The sequence below is a fragment of the Dermacentor albipictus genome, chromosome 8 (genome assembly GCF_038994185.2).
Source record: "Dermacentor albipictus isolate Rhodes 1998 colony chromosome 8, USDA_Dalb.pri_finalv2, whole genome shotgun sequence".
In the NCBI taxonomy this organism is placed as follows: domain Eukaryota; kingdom Metazoa; phylum Arthropoda; class Arachnida; order Ixodida; family Ixodidae; genus Dermacentor; species Dermacentor albipictus.
In genome coordinates this window covers 80,751,618-80,772,361 of record NC_091828.1, presented here as the reverse complement: position 1 = coordinate 80,772,361, position 20,744 = coordinate 80,751,618, and the positions used below count along the sequence as shown (strand labels likewise).

The window sequence follows — 20,744 nt, the reverse complement described above, 5'->3', positions numbered from 1 at the left end:
CTGTTCTAAATATCTGACGTTATATATGCGTACGTGGACTGGACTTATGCACAGAACTTTGCGACTCATATACTGTTGGACTATATATTTTTAATTCATCCAGTGTTCTACTGAGTGTTCTACTGAGTGCCATCTTTCGTGTCGCTATTCTCCCTTTTTACGCAAACTTGTTTTCCTTTGCCAAGTGACAAGGAGTAGCCGGTGCCACCATAAAGGCGCCAACCTCTCCTAAAATTTCATCTCAATAAAAAAAAAAGAGCCAATAAATTGCCCTTCTTAGATTCCTAGGAAAGACTTTGGCAGTCCCTCACCCCACTTCTTTTTTTCCTCAAGAGAAGGGGTGGGATATACGGTGGACGTCTTGGAATAATTAAAGCTTTAGAAAGACGAAATCTTGAGAAAAGCGTCATTCTCGCCTCTTGGCGATTTTTCTCTAAAAATAAATTTTTTTTCCGTTTGGGGTCAAGAAACATAAAAAATGCGTCAAGAGGACGTATATTGCTATAGTTTTATGTTGTCGATTTGTGCTGTCAAAAAAAATAAAATACAGCAACACGCAGCATACAACAACACAACGCGCCGCAACAGTCGAAAAATTCTAAAGCACCGTTGTAACAGTGAAATCATCAGTTCCCATGTCATAATGAGATAGGAACTTTGGTAGCCCTCCCGGAACAATTTCCTGCGGCATTTAGCCCCGTCCCAACAAGACCATTTGAAGGTTAACTGTCAGGCTTGTTGGAGAAATATGGGAGAGGCCTTTGGCCCTGCGGTGGGCTAACCAGGCTGATGATGATGATGATGATGATGATGATGATGATTATGATGTCATGCTATAGCAGCTAGTGCTAAAACAAAGTAATGGCAGCGCGAATCAAGCGACGAGCTGGCACGAAATACGCAAGACATGCGGTGCTACCGTAATCTAATCGCCTTGACACGTGGCCCTTGTTTCTTGTGGACGCATACGCTTGTTCTTGTTACTCGTGCGTGCATGGATGTCTGTGCGCTGCGATGATCGGGTCATTTCGCGCATCACCAATGTAGGCTCTATAGCCGGCGTATGGTCGGGCAAACACCTGCAGAACTCGCTGAACAAAAGCCTCACTTTCTATCTCTCTCGTGACCCTGCGAAAAACGCTAGGGCTCGTTCCGTGCTGCTGGGCAGCCTCAACACGAATGCATCGATTCACATCGTGTGCTCATGCATCCCCGGAAGGCCGCAGACGCCGCAAAACCCTCAAGATTGGGTTCGTCCTACCGTCAAGATCCACACGAACCGCCACTTCTGCTGCTTCAGTGACTCGAATTCCGGTCGCCAGGCGCTGTTCTCCAAGAGCGCCATCTATCAGCCATCGGTATTATATTCCAAGGCGGCAAGGTAGGATAAGGACGTGCGCTTACGCGCCTCTTAGCCGCAATTTGCCTATCGGATATCTATTGTACTGGGGAGGAATCGAGACTGCTTGGTAGTCGAGACTGCTTGGTAGTCAGGTCGCAGGCGATCGCAGCGCCACCGCACCGACCGTCCAAGGACGCGAAAGAGATATCGCATACACACAATAGCGCAACGGCGCGTGCGATTTCAAAATCGGAGCATGCGCATAAATGAGAGACACAGACGCGCAGCCTCAAATTGAGCGTGGTTAGAGTCGGTTAGGCATTTTTTCTTTCTTCTTTTTCGGTATAGTGCCTCGGCCGCGATTGTCTCTCTCGCCGTACGTCTACGGAGGCGTGCATTTTTATCTGCTCGGTGGCGCAGCTCTTTAGCCGCGGCGACCTTACACAGGCACGAGCGACCACTGCTGCAACGGCAGGGAGTGCTTAGGCATTCAGTTTATCTGGGACAGTTGGCGATGCGCGGATGAAGCTGCTGCTTGCGGTTTCGTACGCACACACACACACTCGCACCGATGCGAGATTCGCCAACCGCCGCTTTCGCGCGAGGAATCACGTTGGTATGGCGCCTTGCACAGCACCCGGCGCTGTTTATTGCCCGCTGAGGTCGGACACGACGCGTGGGGCCACTTCGTGATCCGGGTTCAGTCGGATCCTGAGTGTTCCTTTATTGGTAGCTTTTTTTTCTTGTTTTGGAAGCCCCCGAAATCGAGGTGTTACCTAGGTGGATTCCTTGAACGCCGACGGGGCTACGTGATTTGTTCATTATCTGGCATTCTCGATTAGGTTCTGGATTGCTATAGTGCTATGGCTCTGACTGGAACATCAACAGTGTGCTAATAAAAAAAATGGCTGTGGCTTAGCTAAGGTTAAGCCCAGGATGCGAAGCATACTAGCCTTTATTTTAGTTGTTGAACCACTGTTTAGCCTGGTGAACTGCTGTTGCTTGGCTATATTCGATTCGGCTAGACGAAGAAACAACTCATGCAGGCGAGCGCACGAGCTGAGACCCGGCTATGTAGCTACGCGGCCGCAAGCGAGCGCACGAGTTGAGCCTCCGCTTTTGCAGCTGTTATGACGTCATATGGTAGCTACGCGGCCGCGCGCGGCGCAGCAAGGAAGAGCCTGGTTGTGCGGCTAGTATGCTTCGCATAAAAAGAAACTGAAAGAGTGGCTAGTTGGCTGTAGAGTCGTCAACTGCAGTGCGACAGAAGGACAATGGGCAGTAATGAAGTGTCCATACAGAGCGCCGTTTACAGATGCGCAGGTTTGATTTAATGTTGAAATACGCAAGTCTACGCATGCGTAAAGCCTTAGCCTGAGGACGTCTTTTTTTTCTTTTTTTTAAAGATAAGTCTGTGATATACGCATGCGTAAACAACCCTTCTGTGTGTCCCCTTCGCTTCTGTCCGTTGTCTTTCTGCCTCGGTAAAGCTAATAACAAACAAGGAAAGCATGAAACCAATGGTTCGACAAGGAGACATGCCTTCGCCACAGCAGCAACTGTTGTTGCCCTGACGTTGCTGCCCTGACAACTCCTGTTGTGGTGGCCCCATTATAGTTCGGTCACTGTTCATCACTTCAAGCATTCATCTTCCAGTTAACCTCCGTCTTTCTTCAACACCTAATTACGACACGTTAGCGCGAGATTCGGCGTCGGACACGAACACAAAACAGACAAAGAGGAGCGTTTCGGATCCGCATCTGGTGCGATATCTTTCCGCCAACTTACTCCGCATAACACCTAAGGTAAACTAACACAACAGTCAGTCCTTGTGATGACTCGCCATCGAGCGTAGAGTATGAATAAGTAGGGTGAGCTCTTCTCTTATTGGGAAGCTTGCGAAGCAGCATAAAACTTGTGAAGCGTGTCATAGGTACAAGTAAATTTTGCTTTGTGCTTTGAAACCCCAAAGCGATCTATGACGTGGGCTAGACTTGCATTAATGATCTCCAGCGTGTACCATAGATCCAGAGATGGTAGTCATTCAGTGCGCAACGCTGCATGCGAAGCTGGATAAGTTCGTTTACCCGCAACGTGGAGAATGGCGCAGATCACCGCAACGAATTGACGATAGGACACTCGGGCTGCTTGTCACCTGATCGAGTTGAACTGAGTTAAGCAAGCTGAGCGAGTTTATAGCGCGTCTGTATCTCGTGCCTCGTAGTATGCGTTGTTGTTCCGAGTCACCGCTAGATATTCGCATTAATTTCACTGTTGTGGAAGACGACTGATGTTTCCTTTGTTCTGTCTCTCTACTAGCCAGCTCTTTAAAGAAGTGAATGTGGAAGGCGTATTCTCCCGTGCCTGACATTTGTTTGAAGACCACTTCGAGAACCTTATATGGCTCGGGACTAAAACGAACCCTCCCCCCGTTACGTTACCGTACGATTGCAATCATCCAGGCACTCCTTCAAGATGGTTTTCTGTACTTCCTACCAGTATGCGTATGTGCATACCACGCACGCACACAAACACACACACCCCCACACACGTAAGATCTATTCCATCTACATCGTAAAGTTTCCCTTGTACGGTGTCATCACAAGCGTAGTGCTATAGGAGGTACCTGTTAAGGCCCAACGAGAAAACAAAAAGCATCATTTTGTCGCTAATACAGCAAATCAACCAGTATGCTCATACTCATTACCATTAGTTAAATTAAACGGAACCTTCTCTCTCCCATCAATGCTACTTTTCTGGCGCGTTGGTTCATATTGAAATACATGGGTAACAGCGCAAACAGACGACCACAAGAGGACTAATAAACAGACGACCACAAGACCACAGCGCTTGTGTCTACGTGTCACCTTTCTTGTAGTCGTCTGCTGGCGCTGTTACCTATATGCTTCTCTCTCCCCCGATGGGGGTGAAATGCGAAACCACCCGTGTACTTAGATTTAGGTGCGCGTCAAAGAACCCCAGGCCGTCCAAATTTTGGGAGTCCCCCACTATGGCGTGCCTCATAATCCCATCGTGGTTTTGGCACGTAGAACCACCACTTAATTATTTATTATTTCTCCCCCCCCCCCCAACCCCTTTTCCACTCCCTCTAAAATCCCTCCCGCGACCATTCCCCGATGCCACCTCAGAACTGCGCAAGGTCACACTTTTCCAGCGCACGAATCGGAAGCTTCGTTACCAGCAGCGTACCGCACAGCCGCTCCAGTTTCTCCCGTCGCGTCTGTACCGACAGCTGCACCGCAAGCGTGCGGAAGCCATTTTTCGCCCCCACGCGTAACAGCTCAATTAGGCGATCATCTTCCTCGCCGCCGCAGCTCTCATTCGTCTGGCGCGGACTGCGCACAATGCTTCATTACGCCGAAGCCACCGCGCAGAGCTGCAAGACGCCACTTCGCGCCGAATCCAATGAGGAGGGACGAAGACCACACAGCGCCGAAGCTGCTGGCAGCGCCGCGCGTGCCCCATTGTCTCGCGTACGCGGTGCTTCGCCACTCAACCATCGCGCAGACGTCGTTGGACGTAACGAGTCGGGATGGCGAAAGCAAAAACAAAAATTACGCAGTAAGTGTTTGGAAGGTTCGCTGTGCGTGCACGCGCACGCGCACGCGAGATCCCTCTCTTGAACTTTGACCCGAAACGGCCACCTTAAGTGACGCGTGCGAAGGCGTTGGATGTGTCTCTTCGCATCTCTCCCTCCCTCTCTCTCTCTCTCTTGCGCGCGCTTGTGCGTGCGTTTCTGTCTGCGCGTGAGTGTGTGTGTTTTCTTTGTCTCTCTCTGACGAGTGCTGAAGGGTTCAGAGAAACACGCCGTGGAGATCTGCGAGGCTGTCAACCCACACGTATATACGCTTGCTTGCTTTGCAAGCGAACCGTCGGGGGGGCGGCGGGCTTGTTAAGTGCTCGAGAGACAAGGTTCTGCGCGACCGCGCGCGTCGCGGAGGCAGTGGGGCAGACGGCGCGCGCAGAGCGTTCTATTAACTCTCGACGAGATGTGTTGAACCTCGTGACACCTTGCTACCATTAGCCCCACGGTCTCCCGCGGCAGCCTTTTGCGCTTTCGTTCGACCTGGCGCAGTTCAAGGCGAGGGCGTGCTATTCGATGTAGCGAAGCGCTTTCGCTATAACGAAATGTGGCGTGAGAAAATGACTCCCGAAGCTGCGAAGTCTGCCCTTCAGAGGGGGCGACAATGAAACAATTAGTGATTTATGTTCCGTCCGAACGGTGATTTGTAGTGGTGTGTGGCAGTTATGGGGAAGGGGGGGAGGTGGAGGGGCGGGGGGCGGGCGTGGCCGTGGTCTTCTATAGGCGCTTTTGGACTTCGTAGTGTGTACCGTAACCTGCTCTGCCTGGGTGTCTCTTGTGCAGGCCACGGAGACGTCTCAACACGTGTGAAATTACCATAAATGCCAGCAGAAGGCGCGACAGCTCTTTGTGCACTATATCCGCCATCCTTCGGGGGCAGAGGTTAGCTTTTCACACGGCTGCACGAATACAGGTTTAGTAGAAACGTGTACATACTATATGTACACTGTCTAATCCTTTGCAGCAAAAACGCTAGGATCAGCGCTTATATATTCGTATATACACGTCCGACCTATAATTCTCTTCGCGTTCACACCGCGCTTAAAGGAGTGTCACCGCTTTCCCGATAAAAAAAAAATCGAGAAGCGCAAAAGCAATCGCTCATTTCGCTGACATCCAGACAGCACGATCGTATCCTCAACGCACGCGGCTGCGTGGTCCACCTCGTCGAGTTCTCACGGTCATTTTCCCAACGGTCGCCACCCTTCGCAGAGGTCGCTACACACACTCCTCGACCACGCTCGCGTCTTCCTCATCCACGAGGCAACCACCTTCGGCTGGGCATACCGTTCGCTGATCCCGGCACCGTATAATTTTCTCAGGGGGCACTTTGTAAACACGGGCGCCCTCACCCGCTTATCGCGAACCGTTTGTCTCCTCATTGCGCCCTGCAATCATCTTCGGGCCCGGGAGTTGGCACGGCTCGCCGTGTTCGACTGCAGACGCTCGTCTCTGAAGAGATCGTCGGGGTCTGTCGTCGTTACGTCGTCTTTCACCTGATTTAGGTCGCATCGCTTAGCCCGACGCGCAAAGGTAGCCGTCACTTATTATAGCCGTGAGAACGCGATCGGGCCAGGAATAGCGAACGAGTAAGCGGTCACGCGTCACTTTTCGACTGCGTTCTGCGTGCATCTTCGTTGATGCAGACCTTCAGACGTGCTCTGCCCGTAACGTGACCTATATGGCCCATTTTTTTGTTGTTTTTTTGCACGCTTTTGCTCAGGAACCTTACGTTTACATGCGATACCATTAGCCCGAGTTCATGTCTTTTTTTTTTGGTTGACGTACCCTCCACTTATCTTCAGCGTATTCCTCTGCAACCGTCCCCCCAACCCAAGGTTGCTCTCTTGTGAATGGATACCTTTGTTCTGTCCGCTGAACGCAGGTGCCGGCCCAGTGGCGATTACCTTAAGCGGTAGTCGTCCTGTATCGGTCAGCTGCTTCGATGCTCTCTTTAACCAATGTACTGACCATTAGAAATAGCCTATCGTTAACTGCCCTGCACCACAACGGCGTATTACGAATACCTCCAGTTAGCGCTGCCTATAGAATCATCCGAACAAAGCCTACGCGTTCAAATTTTCAACCTCGTTGCTTAGGGAACTCACTTGCACACTTTCATTACGTTAGGCCCCTCTAATTTCCACAACAGACCAACAGTTGAAGCGTTATTACGCAGTGCAACACTTGCTTTACCTTACCTAGCAAGATCGTTATTCACGTTCCCTTCCCTGTAGATAATCTGTTGTAATGAAACGCGCACAATGTAACGCAACCAATAAATAAGAACCTAACATGCGAAACCAGGAAAGCATGCGTCTTTGCTAATACAGTCGCATCTAGGGAAAATGAAGGCTTTCTCTAGAAGAAATCGCTTTTCTCATGAAGAAGTGAAAACTTTTTTACTCGAATCTGTAGCCATTTGTTTCACTGCTGATTTCACTTTGCCTCACTCGCATACAGCCTGAACTACTGTCATTACCCCTCATTGGCCACTTGCTCATTTGACGGCCATATTTTGGCCAGCCCCGCAAAATCGTTGGTCGTTCTCGCCTACGCTTCTGCGCGGAAATTACATCCGTGTAACAACTCCTGCCCACCGAGGTACGCCCAGAATTGTGGGAAATGAGTTCTCACGCCTTCTGCTCGCACTTCAGCTTGTCTCATTCCGTAGACACTTCCTAAGGCGTCTTTGCCACTCGGAGAGAAGGCTTCTCGGGCGTATCACTTGCCCGGCCATACCGCCAGAACAATAAACCCGGCAGTGACAACACGAACAGCCCTGCAACCATAACCGAGAATGAGTTCCTCTATTCCCCCCCCCCTTTTGTTTTAATCCGGATCACGTTTTTGAAGGTAAATCTGCGTTAGCCCGACCGAAAGCCCGGCGCTGTGGGGAGTACCGCATGCGGAAAACCACAACACACTTAAGGAAAGTAAAGCGACATCAGGCACGCAGCACTTTCTCGTCGCTTCTCGGCTCCCGTTTTCTTTCTCTTTGGCGTCGCACGCACGATTTACGCCCGTTTCGGGGCGCCGCTCTAATCCGGCGGTGGTGCGTCGCGGAGTGCGTGGTTGCCTTATCCTGGTACGGGCCCGCGAGTGCAGTGCTTTTGGCTTGGCTTGGCTCGGAAAGAGTGGACGCGCTGCTGTGCGTATCAATGCACAGCATCTACGTAACGCCTCGGGCATTAAGTGTACGCGTGACCTTCATAACGGCCAAGTTGGCGGCGACAGTTCGTCTGGCCCATCTTACCAGCACCCCAGCCTCGACGTTGTCACGCACGGGAGTGAGTGAGTGAGTGAGTGAGTGAGTGAGTGAGTGAGTGAGTGAGTGAGTGAGTGAGTGAGTGAGTGAGTGAGTGAGTGAGTGAGTGAGTGAGTGAGTGAGTGAGTGAGTGAGTGAGTGAGTGAGTGAGTGAGTGAGTGAGTGAGTGAGTGAGTGAGTGAGTGAGTGAGCAACAGTTGGTCGGTTGGTTGGCCCACCAGTCGGTCAGTGAGTCAGTTGAAGCTTAGAACGACAGAAAGTCGAGCTAGTTGGCAAGGATTCATAATGCAAAAAAAGGAGTAAGGCGTGCAGACACGGACACAAGAGAAGTGTTGTCCACTTCTCTTCACTTGTGCCCGTGTCTGCACGACTTACCCCTTCTTTGCATTATGAGTCAGTTGAGTCAGGTCAGCGAGTGAATCAGTTTAGCCAGTCGGTCCTCAGTCAGCTTAGTCAAAGATTAATAGAACGAGTTGGTGAATCAGTGAATGAACATTAAAAATGCTGTGTTCACGAGTATACGGAAAGCTGCAGTCGAAGTTGACGGCTTTAGCTAAGCTATGACTGAACAACGAAAATATTCCAGCGTCACTCAATCGCCACTGCTTTGTCAGAAGGAAAAAATGGAACGCTTGTGGAAAAAATCAAGGCAGTAGATGACTTCTTTACAGCAACTGATTATCCGAGTCATTCAAACAGCCCGCGTCCATGCACAAAAAAAAACAATAAAAAGCCAATGCTCAGCGCTGAACCGAAATAGTGCCGATCTAGCAAAAGATTGTGTTTATGGCAGCTGATTTTCACCGGCGGTGATGATTTTCACCGCCTAATGCTCACTCATGTGCTTAAAACAGCATTGCCATTCTGCAGATATCGACTGCAGGTCGTTGGCTGCTTGGAACGGTGACCTCGGAGACGCATCTAAACCAGGCGAACTGTTTTCACCGCCTGACGCTCTTTCCGCGCCCAAAGCCCACAGAATTCCCTTCTTTTGGTCTGATTCTATTCCTGGAACTCGGTGACTCCTGGTTAAAGGCACGCTTTCCGCACCTTTCGGCTTAAGAAGGTAACTTATTCGCCGGTCGCGCTTCTACACGCACGACGGCTGTATTTATAGCTTTGTGTTTCCTCGACCGGCGGTGGCAGTGACCTTTCCCACGACTCCAGTTTTAGTGTCAACCGCAGAGCCTTTGCCGCCTGCCTCGTGCAGGAGACGCACGGGGAAACACGTAGCGTCTGGTTTCTTAGAGCTTCCTACACAAAAGTTGCCAGATGGAGTTATGTGGCGCTAGTGTCTATGGTAGCTGAGAGCACGGCAGCTCAGACAGCAATGTGAATGATGGTTAGCTTGCGTGGATTTGCCTAAGCCTCGTCCTTGCGGCTTCCAAGCGGCTTTGACACTCTGCGAATTCGTCACTTCGATAGAAATCGTGCGTTGCACATTCAACGAGTCGCGGTGAATACGCATATGTAAAGATGCTTATTACCGTGCCATGTCTCAAAACCCACGACTACGGGGAAATTTAGAAAGATAAAGCGTAGTAAATAACCTCGCACCGACGTCTTAAGCCACGGGCACGAAGATTGGAGAAATCCATTCACTGCCATCTTTTCCATAGTATCTGAGCGATCACAGCGTCACAGTTCACTCTATAGGGATTTTTGTAGGAAACTTATGTACCTCTGGCACGACGTGCGGCGCGTATCAAAGATGGCTGCTTCGACTATCGGAGCTTGTTGGAAACCTGCTGCTAAGCTGCTGTATACTGTTGGATACTACGCTGGTGGACACGCGTTACTTAATATAATGCCGTGCCGATTACGCCGAAGTGATCTCCACTGTACTGTAACGCATGCGCTGTGTGGTCTGTTGGGGACAGCGCTTTTGAAGATATAGCCGCTGAGTAAGCCCAGCAAGCACCCTGTACCATCGACTTTGCGTCTTTCGCTCTGTTTTCATAATGGTCTTGTCAGACTCGTCTCCTTTTACGTTTGTTGTCCTTCACCCGCCGCTCAAAAGCACATATCACGCATTAAGAATGGCTGCTCCATCTGGTGGAACTCTATGGCACCTGACGGAACTTGCCGACAATTTGTTGGATGAAATTGTTGGCGCCACAGGTCGTAGATGGGGTCACATGCCGAGTATCGTAACACGTGTCTCCGGCTTTAAGGCTGGTCGGTGCGTTTGTTGAAGAAAGCAAGTAATTCTCGTTATTCTTTCAAGACAAGATATTAGCGCAACTTGCTCCTTCCGAATTTCGTACTATTTAAACGTATATAGCGGTGCAGGATAAGTAAATCTAGAGAAAACATACTGATCATCTTGCTGGTTACAGCAGCTCCTTTCTAGCACCCTAAGTGTAGTGAGGCGATTTTCTTTCTCGGGGAAGGTGCAGACATGAGCTCCCTGCCAAGATACGCTTACGCCTGAAGCACGACTTCTTTTGACACGGACATTGAGGCAATGCCAAGACGCGGCGTGTTGAGTGCCGGACAAGCCTGTTCTCGCTGACACTGTCGTGCATATAGACGGCTCATTTGCGCTTGAACGCAGCGTCCCCAAGTGCAGCTTGAGTCTCCGTAGCGTTCTATACGTGGGCGCGCAGTTAATCAGCGACTCGAAAAGCAACCGGACCCGAAGGGCGAAGGATGCCGAAACGCGTTCTCCGCTTCTTTTCTCTCGGATCGCCTGCGAATGGACAGATGCGAAGAAGGCCTTTCGGCATCCTTCGCTTCTCGAAGGTCGCCCAAAGGTCTCCCCTCTGAAGCCACCCGACGATTGGACAGAAACCCTGGCGCTCGTTTGTCGAAAGGAAAATGTGCGGCCTTATTTGCACAGTAATTAAGCCTCGCTCCCCTTATCAGCGAGCTATCGCTTTGCGTTCTACAAAAAGAAACTCCTTTTTTTATTTTATTTTTTTTTTATTTCTATGGAAATCCGTGCGGTGGGGAAAGTTCAAAGATTGTCATTCAGCCGACAGCGTAGGACGAAGCTAGAAGGGAAGGCCACTGAGTTTCTCAAAAAAAGAAAGCTTCGCAGTATAAGAAAAATTTTGTTATGCTCCTGAAATCTAACCACGGACCAATAATGCGCATACGTGAACACAACTTGAGATTTCGCAATTCCCGTAAGAGAAATACGCTGAGTCACGTAGAAAGACGATCAACGACCACGATTTCCAGACAAGTAACGAGTAATGAAGCAGATAAGACAGAACAACCAACGCCATTTGAAAATTTGGCTTCGGAACCTATTGCTTCGTGGATAATCATCATCATCATCATCAGCCTGGTTACGCCCACTGCAGGGCAAACGCCTCTCCCATACTTCTCCAACAACCCCGGTCATGTACTAATTGTGGCCATGTCGTCCCTGCAAACTTCTTAATCTCATCCACCCACCTAACTTTCTGCCGCCCCCTGCTATGCTTCCCTTCCCTTGGAATCCGTTCCGTAACTCTTAATGACCATCGGTTATCTTCCCTCCTCATTACGTGTCCTGCCCATGCCCATTTCCTTTTCTTGATTTTAACTAAGACATCATTAACGTGGATAATAAATCAGTGTAAAAGCGAAAGCTTGCGGAAGCCTATGCGACAACTGTACGCCAGCTCTTTCCTGCCGATCGAGTGGAAGCCACCAATACTGTGCGTTTCCATGCGTTATGATAACGATGAAATAATTTTTTTTGTCGATTCATGGCCGTTTCGTTCCCACATGTTAAGCAAGCAACCTGTGCAGCAAGCATAGCGGCAACAATGGCGGCTCTCGAGCGTTGCTCAGGTTGCGTAACCCACGACACACGCCCAGCTTGTTTCCTTTTGTTTCGAAGAAACTACACCGCCACGCGAGTGAGGCGCACGAGCTACTTCAGCGGCACTACACAGCGTTTTTCGTGATGATCGTAATAACCTCACGTTAACATTTGATCGTATACTGTATACTGTATACTGTACCCGCTCAATGCAGCCCACACCGGAAGGGGGGGGGGGGGGGGTCTCCTTTGTTACTTTAGAGGCGGCGTCTCTATATCGACGAACGCCCTCAAGCGTCTAGGAAAGGCCCGTAGCCGCATTGTATAGATCGCCAAAAACCATCAATCACGGGTTCTGCAGTTCCTTCCGCAGCGGGTGAGCGAGGAATTTCGCTCTCAAAAAAAAAAAACCCTTTCGCCATTGCCTCGCTCCTAGCGCTGGCCCGTCACGTATTACGGCATGTCCCTGGCTTGGCCCGCGTTCCGGTGGAGAAGAAACGAAAATGAAACGGGCAGAAAAAATAAAAGTGTAAAGAAACGAAACTGCGTGCGGTGAATGGTTGGCCGACATCGTATATAAAGCAAGCAAGCAAGCATTCGCGGCGTTCTCGCATAACGGGAGAGAGGAGAAGGAGGAGGAGGAGGCGAATGGTTGCGCTCGGCCATGCTGCTGGACGCTCCTTTGCGCGGAACGGCCTTCGAAGCCAAAGGCGCCGCATGCCTACGCCCTTCTGTTCTTTTTTTTCTCTCTCTCTCTCTCTATTTCTCTCTGACAAGTGACTATTAGCGACCGCTCCGTGCCCGAGTTAAACGAGAACCACACAAAACAAAACAAAAAAGGAAAACCACAGCAGCGTGAAAGCTATGCACAAGCAAAGCGACAGCATCAATGCAAGAGTATCGCCACGAGCTCAGCTGGACACGTCTACGCCCTCAGGTGCGCTTTCTCTTTTTTTTTCCGTGGCTCCTTCGCAATGCCCAGCATTGCTTCGAACCGTAGTGCAGGAAACGTTCCCGCTCTTCATGAATATGCGTTCTCGGTATAGCTGGGTACGTTCAATAATAACGGGTGCAACTGGAAGAATTCAGAGCCGGGTCGTGTTCGACCTTGGGTTCTACACGATCCTCGAGCCGGCTTAAGGAGTTCGCATAGCCAATGCCGGTATCGCCGGTGCCGATCTTGGTGTGAGTCGCTCGCTCGTTCGCTTGGTCGCTCGGGATTGCACATTGTAGTTGCCCCGGCGTGCGCGAATGAAACCATGGCAGTGCGAATAGTTTGTGCGCGTTATCTGAGATCCTTGGTGACTGGCTGGCTAGTGCAATTAGAGAAGACGGTCGAGCTGGCCGGCGCTTGTTACCGACTTGAGACGTCGTCAACTAGCGCGCAAAAGACAACGGGCGACCGCAAGAAGCGCATAGGACTTCTCGCTGCCTGGCTAGTGCAGTTTGAGTTTGCCCGACACCGTGTTTGCGTAACCGATGACTGCGCTCAAACGATAGAGAGAGATAGGGAGACAACAAGGAGGAGGGAAAGAGATAAGAAGAAGGAGATAATGGGAAAGGGGGAAAACAAAGATAACAGGGAGAGAGAGGAGGGAAGGAAATTGCAGTGAGACAAAAATTCTTAATATCTAAATACAAAGAATAGGGAACTCCGTTGTGCATCCAGTGGTAGCCAGGAAAAGGAAGGAGAGTGAGGAGGGTGGCACCCGGAATTTCTGCATTAATATGCAGCCTGCCCAGCCATCTCACACCTCTTACTCTCCCCGCCCCCTCGCCCGAAAAAAAATTTCTTGCTGCGCCACTGGGTGAATCCATTGGGGCGCTTAGATTGAGTGTATATTTTTATCCCTCAGCAGTTATAACATGTTATAGCTATACACAGACGAGGCTAAACTGAGGGTTGGGTGATTCGATTCCCGTCACTATTGTTGAACCTTGAGACAGCGTGGAAAGGGCTATGTTCTGTGTAGATACACGCTCTTTGTGCGTCACGGTATTTCCACTAAATATCACTGTACACTCTTAGGCAAAGTTACACCCTTTGGCTTGCCCCTTCTGCCACACAACAATAATCGTTATCTGCCTTGATGCGTTTCCTTTCTTTAACGCTGCGAGCCCGGAACTTTCCAGTAACGAACGGCACGCGCGTTATCAGCATAGAACAGTTTACACCCTTTGGAGTGCCCCTTCTGATAACGCGCGTGCCGTTCGTTACTGGCAAGTTCCGGGCTCGCAGCGTTAAAGAAAGGAAACGCATCAAGGCAGATAACGATTATTGTTGTGTGGCAGAAGGGGCAAGCCAAAGAGTGTAACTTTGCCTAAGAGTGTAGCGTGGTTACTGCGTCGCACAGCAATCACTCCTTAGTGTAGCCTGTGGAAGTACGTCTTCTTCATGGCCTCGATTTTTTTGTTTACTTTGCGGGAAAGCGGTTGGTTCGTAGTGACATAATATTTCTTTTTTCTTTTTGAATTTTGAGCCAGAATTGCATCTTCTGTGCATAAGTGTATCGAAGATTTCAAAGTATCTTCAGATGGTACGGTCGTTTTTGGTAAGAAAATGTTGTCAAAAATGACGAAGTCGACTCCTACATTCCTCAAGAAAGCAAGGTAATTTCCTTCTTCATTGATAGACGATTGAGCAGCGCCGAGCCAGGATTGTCGAACACTCATGATGCCTTGCATGAAAGCACACCTAAGATTTTACCAAAGCTGGATCTAACTTCATGGTGCGTGCCAGAGCCAGTAGGCACGTTAATTTCGTGCGTACGTTCGCTGCGTTCGCCGTATATATTCAGTGCAGGTCGAGAAAAGGAATTTATTCAGCAGCTCATGATATTTTCAATATGTCGCTCGTCATGCAAATGCAGGGTAGTTGGCATCAAACAGACGCGGGTTTTCGAAGCGGCCTCCACCGACAGGCACGCCTCGTATAAGTTATTGGTCGTACCAGCCTACTTGGAACTGGAAAATACTGAGCTTTCCGTCTCTTTCTTCCTTTTTTTTCTTGCACTCGTCTGAGAATGTACCGTTTTATTGAGAACATCGTAAAGCTGAACGCCTCGCCTTCTTGGTCTGCTGCCGACGTTTGTTGTGAGTGGAGTCGAGGTACGCACGAACAAGAAATATTCGGTGCCGCTTGATCGGCACTCTTTGTTGCAAACAGCGGCGCGACAGGATTATGCATGCACCGTACTTGCGCAGCTTTCAGACCACGAACCCAATGCAAATAATCTATCGTCCTACGAGGCACGTACGACACCGCTGATCCTTCAAACCGAGAAGACGGGCTCCAAACACGCGCGCACTTTTTCAAGAGAGAGAGAGACAAAGAGGAGGAAAGACAGGGAGGTTAGCCAGTGTAAGTACCGGCTGGCTACCCTGTGCTGGGGAAAGGGGTAAAGGGAATAAAAGGAGAAAGAAGAAGAGGAGGAGAAAAAGAATTAAGGAAATTCACGCAGTACCGCGCTACTACGCGAGCTGAAGTATCTAAGGACTCGCACTTTTTCAAAGCTCCCTTCATCGATGCACCCTTCCTTCTCGGCCCCGGCTAGAAATATCGCCACAATGCAACCTCGTACGACGCTTTCTGACCACATAGCCAAGACGAATGTCCCAACCTCTCGCCAGGCACGTGCGACTCTCGCTGATCATTCAAGGCGAGAAAGGGGGGCGCGCTTTCAAAGCATATGCGCGTGTTTTCCAAGCAGCATTCCGTGGACACGCCTTCCTTTCGTCGGCGCCAACTAGCACGTAGCCGGCCAGAATGCGATCGCAGCGAACCGCTAGGTGGCCGTTTAGCGAGTCTCCAGAACGCGGCAATAAATAGCAGGCGACGCGCGGGCCATTCGTCTTTGCAACCTTGGTACGGTTTTTCAAGGTCGTATTGGCACCGCGCAGGCCTCCACCGACGCCTAGACGTCGCGTAACGTCGTGGCGAGAAGAATTAAAAGCTAAAAGAGAGAGGAGAGAGAGAGAGAAAGTGAAGCTGCGGCCGGGAGGGTACGATTGGCCGACATGAATATGCGAATCTCGGTGGGGCCCCGCTCTGGAATGCCAATAGCTCCCGATCGCAACGCTGCTACCCGTTTTTCCGTGAGGGATACGGTGCTCTCGCGGTGGATGTCCGGTAGGCGGCGTGTTTCGCTCCTGGTCGGCGACTACTTCGTTATCGAGGTCACCTGGTGACTAAAAGAAATTCCGCAGAGTTGTGATAGGCTGTGGTCGTTCACTCCAACGAAGTATCTTCTTGTCTTTGTCATTATGCGTATATGTTTGTGTTATACTTGTAGGCAATAGTTAATAAGCGTAACGAATTGTCTCAACAGAAAGTTATTCCTGGATAAATCGCACAAATGCACGCGTTGAAAAGACCGGGCAAGGACAGGAGCTTCCAGTCTTGCCTTCTCTTCTATATGTTTCGTTGTCACAGATTAGCCCAGACGTGTGCTTCGTGCTGGGCTCGACAGGCGGTATCCTGATCATCCTGTTTTATTCTCTTTTCGTTTTATTCTCTTTTCGTACCCAAGTCATTTTGTTTTTTGAACGTTCGAGGGCTGGTATTTTCGAGAGGCTATTGATTACGGCATTGAGCCCTGACACAAAACGAAACACTGCATGGGGCACTTCAATATCAAAGCCTTAAGTACCACACAAAAAAGAATGCAGAAATAGCAGTCTTAACGATAACCTCCCGCCGTTGACATCGACGACGTTGCCATGAAGACGACACCGCCAAAGGCATGGCAAAAATTATGCTGACAGGATGCCATATACAGTTCACGCGTCATGGTGTAGCCATCTAAACATTAAGGGGTAACAAATAAAGAATTTTTTCCTCCCGTCTCCTTCTCCCGCCAAACATGGTGATGATGACGATTATGATGATGACACTTGCGATATAGATCTAAAGAGCCATATCAAACACATGCTTGCCAGCCGTCGCTGCAAAACAAAACGTCCAGCCCGTACGATCAAAACTCCGCAATTTTACAATAGCGATCAGTGACAACCGTATTTATCTATCCATGCTCTTAGGCAGAAAAATGAAAAAGAAAGTTTTCGTTTTAGCGTTGACAAATGGTTTTCACCTCCTCGCCTACTGCTTTCTTATGTCTCGGTAGAAATTTTGTCTGTTATAGCTGTTTTCGTGGTCATGGATTGAGTCCCTCTGGGGCTCGTCTACATTTACACAGTCCGCCAGCGCGTTCACTTCGTTTGCTCACGAAGCCTCAGTTTGCAGATGGCACACTCGTCAGTCGAGCAGAAGCTTGGCACACAAACCTTACCGTCATGGTAATGCCAAACGTTTACTCGGTGGTTTCCGCACCTGTATAGTAGGGACCCCACGGCCAAGAAGTGTTCACGAATATCGCGATGCAGTTTGCGTATGAAATGACACATAAGTAAATATTTACAGCGCTAACTGAAGATACGGTGCAAGTTTTCTCATATAAATTATTTTAGCAGCAGGATCATGTATCTTTCAAAGCTCACATGACAACTTAAGTTGTCAGAACGCATCAGAACGCGTCGCTAAGCTGTAGGAGTTGTATATCTATTTGTATTTTTTATTCTCATTTTGTTTGTGCGTCTGTTTTATTGTAGAGTATGAATCTTAGCCTATTCTTCGTAGTGTTGTCTTTGCACCATAGTTGATGTACGCAAAAGACAGATTGTCCTTTTCTTTGTGACTCGAGTTCTGCCTGCTTGTTGCACCTCCTGACTAACAAGGTGCTGCGTCAATGTGCGACGTTGCTAGGGGCATCCCGCCCACTCGTCACGCAGTTTAATTTTCTTCTATTTTTCACTAACACCCTTACTTTCGCCTTTCCGTACTACGCGCAGTTCGTATCCACTGCTGGTATACATCCTGATGCCCTTGGACGAAAATGATAAAACCCAGAACGACGTTCAAGGGGACCTGTATAGGCTAGCCATCCCGTAGAAGACCTCGACAACAACCCCCAGTAGGGTGCTTCTTTGAATGAAAATAGTGTCTTGTTTCCTTTCAACATGTTCTATTTATTTCGCTTGGTTCCTGCCATGAGGTATTTGTTACCAGTGTATGATTCCCATAGTTTTTCACGCAAGACGGAAGCACCGAGAATCTGAAATACCCGTGGCAACTGCCCAATCTAAATTAACGTAACGGGATGGAACCTAGAGTAACCTTTGCTAAGAATTGTGTCTTAGGTGTAAAGTCATGCAAGGCTGCACAGTTATTGGAGCTAGGAGAAAACTTCTGAAAGCCACGTGCAAGTATCTCAGTTGGTCCTGGTTTAGTTGAGCGTCCAGTTGCTGAAAACATTAAAGAATAGTTACAAATAAGGCGCAGCAACGCCGCAGGCCACACGGGCAGCAAACGCAGTTTGAGAAGCCGTCAGGCGCCGTTTGATTCATTCAAAAAGAAAAAAGAAAAAGGAAAGAAAGAGAGAGAGAGGAAGCCTTCCTGTAGCTCAACCGGCAGCAAGACGTATCTCAAGAGGAAGTGCGCTATGCCGTCTCCGCAAACTTGTTGGCCGTGTGACACAGTTGCAATTGTAATGCGGCGCCTTTGAAATGCAGCGCGCTTCGAAAAATGCGGAGCAGCTGAAAGCAAATTCGATGCACGAACCGAAATTCTACGAAGTCACAATCAGCAGCAGCAGACGATGCTTGACCAGACGTGTTTGGGGCAACCACGGGTGCCGGCCCGATAGTGCCGTCTGCTTCGCGAGACCAGGAAAAGAGCCGCGGCGTCGTCTGTTCTTATTCTTCCCGTTCCCGATACAGCACGCATATGTCGCCCAGAGAGAACTCCGCGACTTGGCGGCTTCGTATTGCGCGGTGAACACCTAAATTATTCCGCACGATGTGGAGCTCCTCCACGTGTATAGCGTGTGCGCTTCTTCGCTTGACTATTCTAGAGCACGCCATGCCGAATGCGAAACTAACGCTTCCCTGAGAAAGTCTAGCGTGCAGCGGAGCTGGACAATGCACAGGCTAGACGGAAACAAGCGCTTCCCTGAGAAAGCCAGGCTGCAGTGAAAGCTTACCGCACCGAAACGGAAATGAATGCTTCCTTGAGAAATCCGGTGTCGGTTCGGCATTCAGCGCACGAAACAGTTTTACGTTTAAACTGCACTGAACGTATGATACAGGACTGCGCTAGAGGATATGGAAAAGACTTATAAAGTGAACGTTTGTTGGCCACTGGACTGACGCCTTGTTTGAGAAGCAGCCACATTAATAGGAACACAACGTTACCACACGCGAACACGCGCGTTTAAGTGTACGATTGCCCATTTACTGGGAAACGAAAACGTATCAAGCGAAGTTATTTTGAGCTGTCCTAGCTTTGATGACTTCCTTTTCGTTGCGTTGCGCGGACAGGAAATCTTTAGGAAGTGCGTGTGGTAGCCAGTGCGAACTTTCCTTAGTTGATAAAACGCGTGCTCTCTATAACTCTAACGTTTCCCTATACGTATACTCCACGTAGGCACTTTTAATTATCTATTACCCATAGGCTGCCTGTTTAATGTGAGCATATATATATAACGGTAGAGCACGTAGAACTGCCCATTAGCTCATCAAGTATTGGATGCTGCCTATAGACTGCTACGTCATGTTTATAAGAGTTCAAGGCAAAAAGAATAAAAGCACTTCGTAAAAGACTTTAGCGCAAAAAGATTGACTCAATAAGGAGACAGGACAAAGGCGCTGCTCTTAACCGACATAATTACGGCATCACATCGCTGCTTACGAAATGTGAGACAGGAGGAGCACGCGCAGAAAAGCCAACACGACACCAGCGAGCTCAAGAGAGCCATGAGTCTCCTTCCCGTGTAGTCGTGATAGCGCTAAAGTTTGTTCGGAATGTGCACCAACCATACCGTGATTGCATTCTGCTGAACAGAAACACGAGTATACATCATAGCTATGAGAGAGAGAGAGAGAGAGGAATGTGGGAAAGCAGGGATGTTAACCAGCCAAGGGTCTGGTTTGCTACCCTACGCTGCGGGAAGGAAGAAGGAGAAGAGAGAGAAGGGAGAGAGAAGGGAGAGAGAAGGTGTAGACATGTGTACGGACAGTACTTGAGTTAAAGCCGCTCGCACCAACCAGAAGTTCTGAGAAAGCGCAAGAGTGCCTTCACTGCCTCCTGAGCCAATGATCGGTGGGGACGGTGCTCTATAGTACTGTCTGTTCACTCAGAGGAGGATCATCTAATTTTCTCAATGTGTTGGACAAATATTTTCTTTGTGCTTGAAATTGAGGGCAGTGGCACAATAAGTGGTCAATTTTCTCCTCGCATAATGGCTGATAATCCTGCATGTGATAGCTACGAGGGAGGCGTCACTAAAGTCAATGGGCTGCGAACACCGCGTCTGCGCCAAAACGTCCGGCCAGAACCTAAACTGAAAAACGTCCGACGGTCGCTCCGGGGACTATAGGAAGCACCGACAGAAAAAGAAAACAGTTTCCGAACGAGTACTAATGGAGGAAGTGACAACAGAAGGAAGTGCGCTCACACACAGAGACACACACAGCCTCCGGGCGGAAGCACTCAACGTGAAAGCGAGAACCGTGAGAAAGTCATAGCGTTGCCGGTCGCTTACCGATGGCCGGACCTTTGTGCAATTCCGAGCCCCTCTTTTTACCGACATGGAAGGCGAATGCTCAGCGGTATAAACTGCGATCACGCACAGGTCGCGTGCATTTTTGTAGCACGGATGGTCAAGCTGGCGCAGAGGATTGCGCGTGGACGATGTCTACATAATGCGTCGTAATGAAC

The 20,744-nt window shown here is 49.4% G+C and overlaps 1 protein-coding gene and 1 long non-coding RNA gene across 2 annotated transcripts in view; one reads left to right on the top strand and one right to left on the bottom strand.

The window, feature by feature from the left end:
• The window catches only part of Cht7 (chitinase 7), a 208,989-nt gene that overhangs the window by 174,404 nt on the left and 13,841 nt on the right, over positions 1-20,744 (bottom strand). The gene's annotated exons all lie outside the window — the stretch shown is intronic.
• The window catches only part of LOC139048822 (uncharacterized), a 51,489-nt gene continuing 43,375 nt past the window's right edge, over positions 12,631-20,744 (top strand). Inside the window, exon 1 of the long non-coding RNA XR_011507978.1 lies at positions 12,631-12,908. This is a non-coding gene — a long non-coding RNA (uncharacterized lncRNA). The remainder of the gene's footprint in view (positions 12,909-20,744) is intronic.